General features: G+C 47.2%; 2 protein-coding genes across 2 annotated transcripts in view; one reads left to right on the forward strand and one right to left on the reverse strand.

Annotated features, from left to right (window-relative positions):
* Positions 1-15,534, forward strand: part of c2cd2l (c2cd2 like) — a 663,422-nt gene that overhangs the window by 306,227 nt on the left and 341,661 nt on the right. The window lies entirely within an intron of this gene.
* dscaml1 (Down syndrome cell adhesion molecule like 1) overlaps positions 1-15,534 on the reverse strand; it is a 601,890-nt gene that overhangs the window by 41,675 nt on the left and 544,681 nt on the right. The gene's annotated exons all lie outside the window — the stretch shown is intronic.

Consider the following 15,534-nt stretch of genomic DNA (forward strand, 5'->3'; position numbering starts at 1 on the left):
ATGGAGATCTCATTAGCTCGGCAAATTGCATTTCAAGCTGGACCTCAATATGTCAATCACAGTGAAGGACAGGTAAGATTTCGCTCGGGTTTATCGCAGTAACTCTTTCATCAGCGAGGAACTCTTTGCCTCGAGACATTCCCAATCATAACCTACTGGAACTCCTTTACAAGGCCATTTTAAGAAAGGTTTTGCTTGTGGGGGTGAACATCAACGTCAGCACAGTTTTGGTCCCCCGTATTTGAGGAAAGATGCAGTGGAGGCAGCTCAGAGGAGGATCACTAGATTCATTCCAGATTCGAGGGGTTTGCCGTACGAAGAAAGATTGAACAGTTTAGGCCTATACTCTCTGGAATTGAGAAGAATGAGGGGAGATCAAATTGAGGTATTCAAGATGATAAAAGGTATGGATAAAGTAGACGTGGAGCGGATGCTTCCTCTCGTGGGGCATTCTAGGACGAGAGATCAGTCTTAGGATAAGAGGTAGCAAATTTAAAAGAGTTGAGGAGAAACTACTTCTCCCAAAGGGTTGTGAATCTGTGGAATTCGCTGCCCCAAAGTGCGGTGGATGCTGGGACAGTGAGTAAATTTAAGGAGGAGTTAGACAGATTTTTAATTGGCAATGGGTTGAAGGGTTATTGGGAGAAGGCAGGAAAATGGGGATGAGGAGCATATCAGCCATGAGCGAATGGCGGAGCAGACTCGATGGGCCGAATGGCCTAATTCTGCTCCTATATCTTATGAACTTATTTGCTGCCTATCCTTATGTGGCCCTCAAGAGTATGGTGGTGAACCTGTTTTTTATTGGTTCACAGGATGTGGGCATTGTCAGGAGGGGAACTATTATTGCTCCCAATTGTCTCCCCTCATGGTTTGGTTACCGCAGATCCGACCTCTCTCTCCCTCCGGCCTCTCCTCTGACACCTCAATCCCTTACTGTCCACCACACCACCTCTCTCCCCACCGCCCTCCACCCCCAAAAGCTTCCCTTTCCCTCCATGCCCCGAGATCCCCTGAAACATAACTCTTCTTGGCATCCCAGGATTTCGGTTCCAGGGACAATGCGCAGTTCCTATCTTGTCCACTGCAGCTTGGGGCGCTGCAGGGTCTCGATTGGCCGGCAACTTGCTGAGGTGGGACCTCCTCCTGAGCAAGGGGCACAAGCCCTGCCCACAGCCAATGAACACTCATTGCAGTGTGGAATGGCTGCAGGGCAGAGTGTTGGTGAGGATGGTTCTGCCGCCCCCACTCCTGCAACCCCTGCAACCCAATCCCTGATTCTTCAGACAGTGGAGACAGGAAATCACACAATCCGAATAATGCTGGTCCAGGTGGAGATTGAAACCTGTGTACAGATACCTTCCACAACACCCAAAATGGATACACAATTCCTAGTTTCAGAAGCCAGTGATAACCTTCTCCTGAAGTCACATTTCACAGATTCATAGAATCCCTTCAGTGCAGCAGCAGGCCATTCGGCCCATCGAGTCTGCACTGACAGAGCATCCCACCCAACCCCACATATTTACCCCACTAATCCCCCTAGCCTACACATCTTGGAACACCAAAGGGCAATTTAATATGGCCAATCCAACTAACCCACACATCTTTGGATTGTGGGAGGAAACCGGCCCACCCGGAGGAAACCCACGCAGACACGAAGAGAACGTGCAAACTCCACACAGTCACTGGAATTGAACCTGGGTCGCCGGCTCTGTGAGGCAGCAGTGCTAACCACCGTGCCACAATGCTAACCCCACTCGGCATTATCCCAACTCTTCACAGGCTATTGGACTGTGATAGGCATCACACCCAAGTCCTCCCTCGATGCACATAAGCATACCCTTGCTACCAGTGGTAAACTTCAGTCGTAGGAGCAATAAATGCCCTCCCTCGCCCAAGAATGTTAGACTAGTAATAGTGATGCTGTTTGAACTCCAGCTTATAATGGTTTACTTAGACTACACTGGTGATGAAACCCAGGAGTTCCCCGATCATTATAATTTGGTTAGAATTCATAGAAACCCTACAGTGCAGAAGGAGGCCATTCAGCCCATCAAGTCTGCACTGACAACAATCTCACCCAGGCCCTACCCCCATAACCCCACACATTTGCCCCTCTAACCTAGGCATCCCAGGATGCTAAGGGGCAATTTAGCATGGCTGATCAACCTAACCCGCACATCTTTGGAGTGTGGGAGGAAACCGGATCAGCCGGAGGAAACCCACGCAGACCTGGGGAGAACGTGCAAACTCCACACAGACAGTGACCCGAGGCTGGAATCGAACCCAGGTTTCGGGAGCTGTGAGGCAGCAATGCCAACCACTGTGCCAGCATACTGCCCTCCCCCTTCTACATTGAATATTACCACTACTGACTGCTTATGTGAGTATCAAATATAGTGCATTTAAATATAACCATAGAAACCCTACAGTGCAGAAAGAGACCATTCGGCCCATCGAGTCTGCACCGACAACAATCCCACCCAGACCCTATCCCCGTATCCCTATATATTTACCTGCTAATCCCTCTAACCCTCATATTTACCCACTAATCTACGCATCCCGGGACACTAAGGGGCAATTTAGCTTGGCCAATCAACCTAACCCGCACACCTTTGGACTGTGGGACGAAACCGGAGCACCCGGAGGAAACCCACGCAGACACAGGGAGAATGTGCAAACTCCGCACAGACAGTGACCCAAGCCGGGAATCGAACCCAGGTCCCTGGAGCTGTGAAGCAGCAGTGCTAACCACTGTGCTACCGTGCCGCCCATATAAGTAACGGAGGAATGTCTGGTGCCAGAGAGAACTGTGAATACTATAGTTGCTCAATAAATAAATCCTTTGAATAAATTACACCAATGTGATTTGATTAAATATATTAATTCAATACAAATTGTTTCTGCAGTACACTATACTCTTTCACAGACTAACTGGATCTCCCAGTTTAATTAATTCAATAATGTATTTGCTGAAACTCATTTCTCACCTAACCCTATCAAAATAACCCTTCCCGCTATTTGTAGGATGCCGTTGACCCCAGGGCTATGGCGGGAGGCTATTTATTAATGCTACGTCTTAATACGGGGAAATATTTCTTTCTTTCCAGTTTCCTCATTTTCCAACAGTTGCGTTTAAACGTTAGGTCGTGATAAACAATGGAACTTTCTCCAAAAAAAAATCGCAGAATTGTTGCGGGACTCCAGGGTTGGGCCACAAAACTGACATATATTGTTCCGAAATCTGCTAGCAATAAGCTTGTGCAGAACATGTCTCAGGTAAACAAAAGGGAATCGTAGGTTTGGAGAAGAAAAACATTGCGCAGGCAGAATCCGAGCTCCTCATTAGACAGCCTCTGGGAATTGTTATAAACAAAGCTTTAAACATTGCCAGCGTTGGGAACTATCAAGGACATTGCTCTCCTCCTGCACATTTTATTTTCAAAAATATAAAGGAGATAAGAGACTTTGTAGCAAGGATGCCATGTTGAGCAGGTTAAAGAACCATAGAATCCCTACAGTGCAGAAGGAGGCCATTCTGCCCATTGTGAATGTACCAAATCTCCTGCAGAGTATCTTACCCAAGCCCTCTAACCCATCCTAACCCCATAACCCCGTGCCTTTACCGTGTCTAATCCATCTAACCTGTACATCTTTGGACACTAAGGGACAACATATCATGGCCAATCCACCTAGTCTGTGCATCTTTGGACACTAAGGGACAATTTATCATGGCTAATCCACCTAGCCTGTGCATCTTTGGACACTAAGGGACAATTTATCATGGCCAATCCACCTAACTTGCGCATCTTTGAACACTAAGGGACCATTTATCATGGTCAATCCCCCTAATCTGCACATCTTTGGACATTAAGGGACAATTTATCATGGCCAATCCACCTAATCTGCACATCTTTGGAGTGTGGGAGGAAACCGGGGCGCCCAGAGGAATCCCATGCAGACACGGGGAGAATGTGCAAACTCAACGGAGACAGTCACCCAAGGCCGGAATCGAACCTGGGTCCCTGGAGCTGTGAGGTAGCGATGCTAACCACTGTGCCACCCAGAAGGCAAACCCAGTTCTCTCAAAGTGCTGGTGACACACAAACCCAGATTGAAAACCAGTGGGATGGGACAATTCCTGTGTGTCAGATTTTTGACTCATTGACTTGTCACGAACAAATAGTCAGGTGTGGTCAGGTGTGTGTATCAGGTGGGCTGCACGGGACCACTGAGTTGCATTTTCTCTCCTCGGGGCGGCACGGTGGCACCAGTGGTTAGCACTGCTGCCTCACAGCGCCAGGGATCAATTCCCAGCTTGGGTCACTGTCTGTGTGGAGTTTGCACGTTCTCCCCGTGTCTGCGTGGGTTTCCTCCGGGTGCTCCAGTTTCCTCCCACAGTCTGAAAGATGTGCTGGTTCGGTGCTTTGGCCATGCTAAATTCTCCCTCAGTGTAACCCAAACAGGGGCCGGAGTGTGGCGACTCAGGGATTTTCACAGTAACTTCATTGCAGTGTTAATGTAAGCCTTACTTGTCACACTAATAAATAAACTTCACACACATTCGTCTTTCCTCCCTCATGCTGTTCTTTCAAGAACATTGAGGTCAGTTAGAAAGCAGATAACGGGTGAGTTGGAAAGGGAGAGCTACAAAATGGAGGGGGGCAACTGTGCCAGGACAATGGAACATCCTGGGGATCCGTGGGGTTATTAATACCCCAGGGGATCGAATCAGAACTATCAATGATTTAAATTAGCACGGGCAATTTAAAGCTTTTATCAGCTAGATAGGCAGATAAACAGTAGCTTACTCGCATCACATAATTATAGCTACACATGTCCTTTGTCAACATGTATAATGAAGTCTTAAGAAGTCAAAGAAACATTGATGTGTAATATTTCTGGAACAGGGAAGGGTAGTAATTCGCTATTAATTGCATTTCATAGTTTGACAGACAGGGGAAATGCTGGTTTGGTTTTTAGTGACGTTGATATGAGACCCTCAAGGGGGCGCTGTTTGGCATCTTTTGATGCCGAAATTACAGCTACCTGGTCTACCGGCACACCTGTTCCTGCCACCTCGACATCAAATAAATCCTTTCAAAATGTGTGTGCGGCGATTTGTGAGCAGCGAAAATAAAGTCGGACAGCCCGGAAGCACTGAGTTTCCAAACACCTCGGTGGGCTGGTGTTTGAGTGGGTATGCTCACTGATTAACGTGGAGCCTTTCTCCCGAGCGGTTAACTCTCGGGCTCAATCTCTGATTTGTCCCTGGGTTAGGTCAACTCGGACAGAACAGTCGGAGCATTATAGGAGAGGAAAAATCATTAAAGGAAAGAAAAGGAAAGATGGGAAGGGGGGGGGGGGGTGGAGAGGGAGAAAGAGAGAAAGGGATGGAGGGAAGGAAGGGAAGGAGGAAGCAAGGGAAGGAGGGAGGGACAGAATGGAGGAAAGGAGGGAAGGAGGGAGGGAAGGAAGGGAGAAAGGAAAGGAGGGAGGGAGGAAGGAACAGAGGAAAGGTGGGAGGGAGGAAGGAAAGTGGGAAGGAAGGGAGAGAGGGAAGGGAGGAAAAAAAGAAGTAAAGAAGGGAGGGAAGAAAAGGAGAGAAAAGGGAAGGGGAGGGAGGAAGGAGTTAGGGAGGGAGCAAGAGAGGGAGGGAAGGGAGGACAGAAGGAAAGGAGCGAGGAAGGGAAGGAAAGCAGGGAGGGAGGGAGATAGGGAAGAAAAGGATTGAATGCAGTGAAGCAAGGAGGGAGAGAGGAAGGAAGGGAAGGGAGCTCTAACAATGACAGTGGACACCTGGTAAAAGCAGAGTGGGGCGAGTGTAGCCTCAGTCTATGGGCGGGATTTTATGGCCTCACTCGTCCCAAAACCGTAAAATCCCGCCCGAAGTCAATGGACCTTTCCATGTTCCGCCCCTTGCCCGCTCGTATTCCTTTGGCGGGCGGGGTGACGTATAGCTCTAACCTTGCATCAATGGGAAGAGTAAGTTGCTGCTTCGATTCACACAGGGTAAGAGAGGGTCACTGTTGCAAACATATTTGCAACCGAGCAAGGTTCGGGAGGCGGCAAATTTGGGCGAGAAATTAAAATCAAGACCGATGTCCTTCAAAGAGTTAACATCTGTCGGCAGATCATTTTCCGAGCTCTAACTCTGACTGGGCGGCAGGAACAAAAACAATTTTTTCTCATAATATGTTCAGTTATTTTGAAGATAATGGGACTGGAAATTGCATTCTATTTTACCACAGAGAGTGCGCACTCTTGGCAAGCCTGTGGGGAGGGGGAGGGGAATTATCGGCATGTTTCAGATCTGAAGATCATTCCTCGCGACGTTCATCTCTCTCGCTCTGTGCCATGGATAAGACAGACAGAAGGGAAGGTGAAGATCGGAGCAAAGATGGCATTTCAATAAAAGGAAAAATTATGATTTCCATCGACATTGCTATGTATGAAAGCGGGGTGTTCAATATTCGTTGGTGGTTAAACAATACGACCCTCACATGCGGCAGACAGACACGCACTCTTTTCTCATCTCAAAGAGATTATATTTGCATTGGTAATCAGCTGTTCTCTACGGGCAGACCTCAGGGAAACACTGCAGCTGTACAGGCTGTTGCTATGTCAGCTGGAAGTAACTTGAGGGGAGAAAGGTCCTGATTTAACACGGTCCAGTAAGCCACTCTATATCTGGATGGGTCCATACATGGACTGAGCCATTGTGCAAAACTTTACGGTGTGCTAACCGCAGGCCTGCACAAAGTAAACGCAGACCAGACGCTTCCTCTTGTGGGGCAGTCTCGAACAAGAGGTCACAGATATAGGTTGAGAGGCGGTAGATTTAACACTGAGATGAGGAGGAACTACTTCTCGAAGAGGGTGGTGAATTTGTGGAACTCGCTGCCCCAGAGCGCGGTGGAGTCTGAATCGCTGAATGATTTCAAGAAGGCGATAGATCTATTTCTGATTTTTTTTAAATGGATTGAAAGGACATGGGGAACAGGTGGGGAGGTGGATTTGAGACCAGGGAGAGATCAACCATGGTCTGATTGAATGGCGGAGCAGGCTCGAAGGGCTGAATTTGCCTATTTCTGTTCCTAATTCCTTTGTTCCTGCGCTTAAGTGCGGCAAGGTGGCACAGTGGTTAACACTGCTGCTTCACAATGCCAGGGACCCGGGTTCGATTCCTAGCTTGGGCCACTGTCTGTGTTGAGTCTGCATGTTCTCCCCGTGTCTACGTGGGTTTCCTACGGGTGCTCTGGTTTCCTCCCATATTCTGAAAGACGTGCTGGTTAGGGTGCGTTGGCCATGCTAAATTCTCCCTCAATGTACCCGAACAGGCGCTGGACTGTGATAACTCGAGGAATTTCGCAGTAACTTCATTGCAGTGTTAATGTAAACCTTACTTGTGACTAATAAATAAACTTTTTTACTTTTTTTTAACCTCTGGTGGGATGTCAGGCCTTCATAGATAACCAGGTTATCTGTGGACTTTCAAAGGTTTGCCATGATCTCTCAATTGCTGCATTCAGCACTTGACTTGAAAGTATTGCCGGGAGAATTTTGCTAGCCTTCGTCGCCTATCAAAAATACCTTACTGTAACGGGCCCTTCGTAAGGAGAAAGAGATTCCTGGCACTACAGAGGGGCAAGGAAATGTGAAGTATAAGAGTAGAGAAGTGCTCTTTCAATTGTATTGGGGTGTTGGTGAGACCACATCTGGAGTATTGTGTCCCGTTTTGGTCTCCTTACTTGAGGAAGGATGCAGTGTCATTGGAGGCAGTTCAGAGGGGGTTCACCAGATTGATTCTGGGGATGAAAGGGTTGACGCATGAGGAGAGATTGAACAGTTTGGGCTTACACTTGCTGGAGTTTAGAAGGAATGAGAGGGGATCTGATCGAGGTATATAAATGCTAAAAAGGATTGAACGTAGACCAGAATGTAAAGGTAGACCAAATGTTTCCCCTCGTGGGGTGATCTAGAACAAAAGGTCACAGGTATAGGTTGTGAGGCAGTAGATTTCAAACTGAGTTGAGGAGGAACTACTTCTAAGTACAGAGAACAAAGAGAATTACAGCACAGAAACAGGCCCTTTGGTCCTCCAAGCCTGCACCGACCATGCTGCTCGTGTGAACCCCTTACCCTTCCGAGGACCATATCCCTCTATTCCTATCCTATTCATGTATTTGTCCAGATCCCCTTAAAAGTCACTATCGTACCTGCTTCCACTATCTCCCCCGGCAGCGAGTTCCAGGCACCCACCACCCTCTATGTAAAAAACTTGCCCCGTACATCTACTTTAAATCTTGCCCCTCGCACCTTAGTAACCTTAGTATGCCCCCTAGTAATTGACTCTTCCACCCTGGGAAAAAGCTTCTGACTATCCACTCTGTCCATGCCCCTCATAATCTTGTAGACTTCTATCAGGTCGCCCCTCAACCTCTATTGTTCCAGTGAGAACAAACCAAGTTTCTCCAGCCTCTCCTCATAGCTAATGCCTTCCATACCAGGCAACGTCCTGGTAAACCTTTTCTGTACCCTCTTCAAAGCCTCCACATCCTTCTAGTAAGAGAGTGGTGAATTTGTGGAACTCGTTGACCCATAGCGCAGTGGAGTCTCGATCATTAAATAGTTTCAAGGAGATAGATACATTTCTGATGAAAAAAACAGGTTAAAAAGGATATGGGGAACTGGTAGGGAGACCTGGGAGAGATCAGCCATGATCTGATTGAGTGGTGGAGCAGGCCCGAAGGGCTGAATTTGCCTACTTTTGCTCCTAATTCCTATGCTCCTGACAGTGTGTCACTTTTAGAGGTGGTGATTTCTTTGCCCAGCACTTTGACTGACTTCAAGACATTCTGCACAAGAGGAGATGCATTTGGTGAAGGAGTTATTTTCTAAAATTGAAGGACTGACTGAGGTGTTGTGAAGTGGGGCTGCAACTGGCCTCGGAGTGGGCTTGTTTGGTGAGTTTCCTACAAGGGACCACATTGTTCCTCAGCAATGGTGGCTGCCCAGATACCCCATCCACACCACGATACATCATGAATTGAGCTGACTGATGTTCAACACTGAGCCATCACAGTGACAAGAAGAAGCCATTCAGCCAAAGTCTCTCTGAAATGGAGTAAAGTGTATCAATGAATTAAAGGATGAGTAGGCAAGTGTAACTGCCGCTTTACGCACAGCCTGATCCCACAAATAGCACTGAGGTAAAAGGTCAGTTCAGCTGCGTTTGACTACGTTAGTGAAGGGAAGAATTCCATCTCTCACCCCACCCACAAATGCTATCTCTTTGTCTCGGTGTTTGGTCAAATGTCCTAATGTTTCCTCCTTTGCTTCGGTGTCACATTGTTGTCCGATTTATGCACCTATGAAGCACTTGGGTTGTTTTACCCCAAACAGGTGCTATCTAAATGTAAATTTTAAAAGTTTAAAGTTTATTTATTCGTCACAAGCAAGGCTTACATGGACACTGCAATGAAGTTACTGTGAAGTTCTCAGAGTTGCCACAGTCCGGCGCCTGTTTGGGTCAATGCACCCTAACCAGCACGTCTTTCAAATGTGCGGGAGCACCCGGAGGAAATCCACACAGACACGGGGAGAATGTGTAAACTCCGCACAGACAGTGACCCAAGCTGGGAATCGAACCCTGGTCCCTAGCGCTGTGAAGCAGCTAACCACTGTGTTACCATGCCATGGTTGCTGAGTGTGGGTAAGAACACGAGTTAAGATCCGGAGAGAACTTCCATTTCTTTACAGCCTGCCATGAGTTCTGTTCATCTGAATCACCCGGGCAGGTAGACTGACAGTATCTATTGGAAACAGTAGGCCGTGCCTCATTCAGTGACTCACCTAAAGGACAACAGCTCTATCAATACAGCACCCAACAACAACTTACATCTTTATAGTTCAGGGGTGACGGTTGAATAGTGATAATGTCACTGGAGTTGTAATCCAGGGGCCCAGACTAATCCTCTGGGACATGGGTTCAAATCACATCATGACAGGTGGCAGAATTCAAATTCAATGAATAAAGCTAGTCTCAGCAATGGTGACCATGAAACTATGAAGGGTGTCAGGGTGGCACAGTGGTTAGCACTGCTGCCTCACAGTGCCAGGGACCTGGGTTCAATTCCGGCATTGGGGACTGTCTGTGTGGAGTTTGCACATTCTCTCCATGTCAGCGTGGGTTTCCTCCCACAGTCCAAAGCTGTGCAGGTTAGATGGGTTGGCCTTACTAAATTGCCTCTTCGTGTCCTAAGATGCGTAGGTTAGATGGATTAACCATCTAACCAGGGTGGAGGAAAAGGGCCTGGGTAAGGTCCTCTGTCAGAGACAGTTGGTGTAGGCACAATGGGCTGAATGGCCTCCTTCTGCACTACAGGGATTCTATGATTCTATCATCAAGTAATGTTAAAAACCCATCTGGTTCACTGATGTCCCTTTAGGGAAGGAGATCTTGCATTGTCTGGCCTACATGTGACTCCAGACCCACAGCAATGTGGTTGATTCTTAACTGCCCTCCGAAGTGGCCAAGCAAGACACTCAATTCAAAGACAATTGGGGATGGGCAACAAATGCTGAGCTTGTCAGCGATGCCCACATCCCACGAGAGAATAAATTTAAAAAAGTCAATCAGCCCAGTTAAATGTCTGGTGTTCCTTCACAGAGAGAAATCAGACAGAAATCATAGACTAGAAATCATAGACTCTCTACAGAAAGAAGCAAGAAGCCAAAAAAGGAGATGTTAGGATAGGCGACCAAATTAGAGGTAAGCTCTCAGCAGTGGTCAGCGCTGCTGCCTCACAGCGCCAGGGAACCGGGTTCGATTCCCAGCTTGGGTCACTGTCTGTGTGGAGCCTGCACGTTCTCCCCGTGTCTGCGTGGGTTTCCTCCGGGTGCTCTGGTTTCCTCCCACACTCCAAAAATGTGCTGGTTAGGTGCATTGGCCGTGCTAAATTCTCCCTCAGTGTACCCGACCAGGCACCGGAGTGTGATAACTAGGGTGTTTTCACAGTAACTTCATTGCAGTGTTAATGTAAGCTGACTTGTGACACTAATAAATAAACTTAAAACTTAAAAACCATTGTCTTAATGCAGGAGTGTGAAGTGAAGAGATTTAGAAAGGAACTATCAATGATTGGAGCCCAGATGGCTGAGCGTATGGTTACCATTGATGGAGCGAGGTGGCTTCGTCAGAGGAGCCTAGATTTAAAACCCAAGTCCTGAGACCTCAACCTAGTGACCCAGAGGTCAAAGGGCTACTAACTGGGCTAAGCAGGGCCACTCAATGATGTAATAAATGATGATGGGGCGGCACGGTGGCACAATGGTTAGCACTGCTCCTTCACAGCGTCAGGGACCCAGGTTCAATTCCAGGCTTGGGTCACTGTCTGCGCGGAATCTGCACATTCTCCCCATGTCTGCGCGGGTTTCCTCCGGGTGCTCCGGTTTCTTCCCACAGTCTGAAAGACGTGCGGGGTTAGGGTGCATTGACCCAAATAGGTGCCAGTGTGTGGCAACTAGGGGAATTTCACAATAACTTCATTGCGGTGTTAATGTAAGCCTTACTGGTGACTGATAAATAAACTTCACTTTTTATTTATTTAAAAACACACACAATCATAGCCTGCCTTGTCCATCTCTCAAAGCACAAAAGCTGGAGTTATCTTTTGTGTGTACATCCAGCCAAAAAACAATGGAAACAAACTCCGGTGTACTGTTATTCAAGCACAAAACATGATTCATTGCTGTCAGTGATTTGCTGGTTTGAAACCTGGATTCTATTCAAATTCCCTGTTGAGTGAGCATTGTTGTGCGACCGTACAGATCTACAGCAATGGTGATTACAATCTGAATAGGGAATACAGTTACAAGATCTCACAATTTCAAAAGACTTCAGTGCACTAAGAACTTAGCAGCCTATTTGTCGCGTTCGTCACCTTCAGATGGCAAATGAAAATTAAAAATAACAGCAGGAGAAAATAAACCAATGACGCCCTCCTTTCTTTATGAGTTTAAAAAAAAAGGTCGTCTGGAGACACGCGGCAGATCGGTCAACAGTCGAGAGAAAGGACAAGGTTGTAGCAGGTTAGGGGGAATGAAAAGGGAATATCAGTCCCAAAACAGGAACATCTGCTTTCTCCTGGGCACAGTGGTTAGCATTGCTGCCTCACAGTGCCTGGGACCCGGGTTCGATTCCCGGCTTGGGTCATTGTGTAGGCAGAGTCTGCACGTTCTCCCCGTGTCTGCGTGGGTTTCCTCCGGGTGCTCCGGTTGCCTCCCTCAATCAGAAAGACGTGCTGGTTAGGTGCATTGGCCGTGCTAAATTCTCCCTCAGCGTACCCGAACAGGCGCCTGAGTGTGGCGACTAGGGGATTTTCACAGTAACTTCATTGCAGTGTGAATGTAAGCCTACTTGTGACACTAACAAATAAACTTAAACTTCCCAGAGACTAGACCCAGTACAAACTGGAGATACTGGAGGGGCAACACGGTGGCACAGTGGTTAGCACTGCTGCCTCACAGCGCCAGGGACCTGGGTTTGATTCCCGGCTTGGATCACTGTCTGTGTAAAGTCTGCACGTTCCCCCCATGTCTGTGTGTGTTTCCTCCGGGTGCTCCGGTTTATAGAATCATAGAATCCCTACAGTCCAGAAGAAGGCTTTTCAGCCAATCGAGTTGCACTGACCATAATCTCAGCCCCTATCCCCGTAACCCCACGTATTTACCCTGCTAATCCCCCTGACATTTAGGGACAATTTAGCATGGCCAATCAATCTAACCTGCACATCTTTGGAGTGTGGGAGGAAACTGGAGTACCCGAAGGAAACCCACGTAGACAGGGGGAGAACGTGCAAACTCCACACAGTCACCTGAGGCCAGAATTGAACCCAGGCCCCTTGCGCTTTGAGGCAGCAGTGCTAACCACTATGCCATTCCTTCCACAGTCCAAAAGACGTGCTGTTTAGGTGGATTGGCCATGCTAAATTGTCCCTTTGTGTACCAGAACAGGCGCCGGAGTGTGGCGACTAGGGGATTTTCACAGTAACTTCATTACAGTGTTGATGTAAGCCTACTTGTCACACTAATAAATAAGCTTAAAGTTAAACTCATACATTAAGAATGCCCGCTTGGATGAGGAGCTGTTGAAGTTCATGGGAAAACAAACTCCCTCTCAAAGAAAACTTGCATTTACATAGCACCTCTCATGACTACTGGATGACAGTCAATGAAGCACTTTTGAAGTGTAGTCAACATTGTAAGCAATGCAGCAACCAATTTTCACATGGCAAGCTCTCAGAAACAGCAAAGTGATAATGACCAGGTAATGTGTGTTTGGGATGTTGATTAAGGGATGAATATCTGTCAGGAGGCTGGGGATATCCAAAACAGAACCATTACATCTTTTACTTCTACTGCAGATGGCAAACACGACCTCAGTTTAATGTCTCACCCAAAAAAAGGCACCTCCAATAGTGCAGTGCTCCCTCAGTAGTGCACTGTAGTATCATATCAGTCTTGACTTTTTTAGCTCAATAACTCAAGTGGGCCACAATCGTCTGATTCAGGGGGAAAAGTGCTCACAATTGACACAGAGATGAGACAGTAAGAATCATCAAATGCCTGCAGTGCAGAAGGAGGCCATTTGGCCCATTGAGTCTGCATCGACTCTCCAAAAGCTCATCCCACTCAGGCCCTCCCCACTTTATCCCCATAATCCTGTGCATTTACCATGGCCAATCCACACATCTTTGGATACTAAGGGGCAATTTATCATGGCTAATCCCCCTGACCTACACACCTTTGGACAGTAAGGGCTAATTTAGCATGGCTAATCCACCTAACCTACACATTTTTGGATTGTGGGAGGGAACCGGAGCACCCGGAGGGAACCCCACGAACATGAGGAGAACGTGCAAATTCCACACAATCACCCAAGGCTGGAATCGAACCTGGTCCTTGGCACTGTGAGGCAGCAGTGCTAACCACTGTGCCACTGTGCCATCCTTTGTTAGCACCTTCGGTACATGAAGATGTGAAAGGGGAGACAGTTGAAGAACAATGCATATCTTGTGCGATGAATTGGTTTACATTTTACTTTCCTTAATAAAAAAAATATACTGCCTCCACAATTAATCCAGATGTTCTGTGATTTACTCTCTAAGGTTCTCACTTCCTTTCAGTTGCAGTGTTAAATGAATCAGTAAATTTTTATAAACAGGCAGTAAAATTGTGTTTTTCCATTTCATAAATCAGATTGCAGAATTTAATACTTTGCAAATCAATGAAACCTGGAGACAATCTGTCACCCAGTTCCGTCTGAGGCAAGATCCATTCTCTCAACAGTCACAGACGCACTCAAATTAAGCTTAAACTTTCATCAGCTACACGAATAGCCAATACCTCTGCAACCAATCTACTCATTGTACATGCATTCCTGATAGGTTGAAACACGGTGACACAGTGGTTAGCACTGCTGCCTCACAGCGCCAGGGACCCGGGTTCGATTCCCGGCTTGGGTCACTGGCTGTGTGGAGCCTGCACATTCTCCCTGTGTCTGCGAGGGTTTGCTCCGGTTTCCTCCCACAGTCCGAAAGACGCGCTGGCTAGGTGCATTGGCCGTGCTAAATTCTCCCTCTGTGTACCTGAACAGGTGCCGGAGTGTGGCGACTAGGGGGTTTTCACAGTAACTTCATTGCAGTGTTGATGTAAGCCTACTTGTGACACTGATGAATAAACTTTTCGAACAGAACCTCTTGACAAATTCCTCAGTTAGGAAAATCCTTCTGGATTTTCCATATTGGCTGGCAGTGGCACAATGGACTTGTCAGTCCTGATCCACATTGTAATGGGAGTCCAGATATATGTCACCTGAATCAAATTAAATTGGCACCAATTGGCACTTCTTGCATGAAACAGCATTTACTGCCCTCCAACCCTTTCATTTAATAGGCATCAACGATACACATAACTGCAGAGCAGAATGATGATGGGCAAGGCATTGCATCTGTTCTGACATTAAGCTTAATCTGCGGAAACAGAATCTGGCGATTAAGGGTCTTTTGTGGCCTGGGTTACCGGCTTTGCTCAGCCTGCCTGTTTTTCTGCCCAATGAAAAACATCATGTGCATAAGCTGACCCCTATCATTCTTTCCATCTGTTCAATACCACACCTCAAGTTATCCAGTGATACTCTTCTTCCACCAGGTCTAATCAAGCACATCACAGTTAAGGGCTGATAGATCTCAGCGTCTCGGGTGCTGGTGAGGCCACACCTGGAGTACTGTGTACAGTTTTGGTCTCCTTACTTGAGAAAGGATATACTGGTACTGGAGAGGGTGCAGAGGAGATTCACTAGGTTGATTCCGGAGTTGAGAGGGTTGGCTTATGAGGAGAGACTGAGTAGACTGGGGCTATATTCATTGGAATTCAGATGAATGAGGGGAGATCTTATAGAAACATATAAGATTATGAAGGGAATAGATAAGATAGAAGCAGGGAAGTTGTTTCCACTGGCGGGTGAAA

The sequence above is a fragment of the Mustelus asterias genome, chromosome 27 (assembly GCF_964213995.1).
Source record: "Mustelus asterias chromosome 27, sMusAst1.hap1.1, whole genome shotgun sequence".
In the NCBI taxonomy this organism is placed as follows: Eukaryota; Metazoa; Chordata; class Chondrichthyes; order Carcharhiniformes; family Triakidae; genus Mustelus; species Mustelus asterias.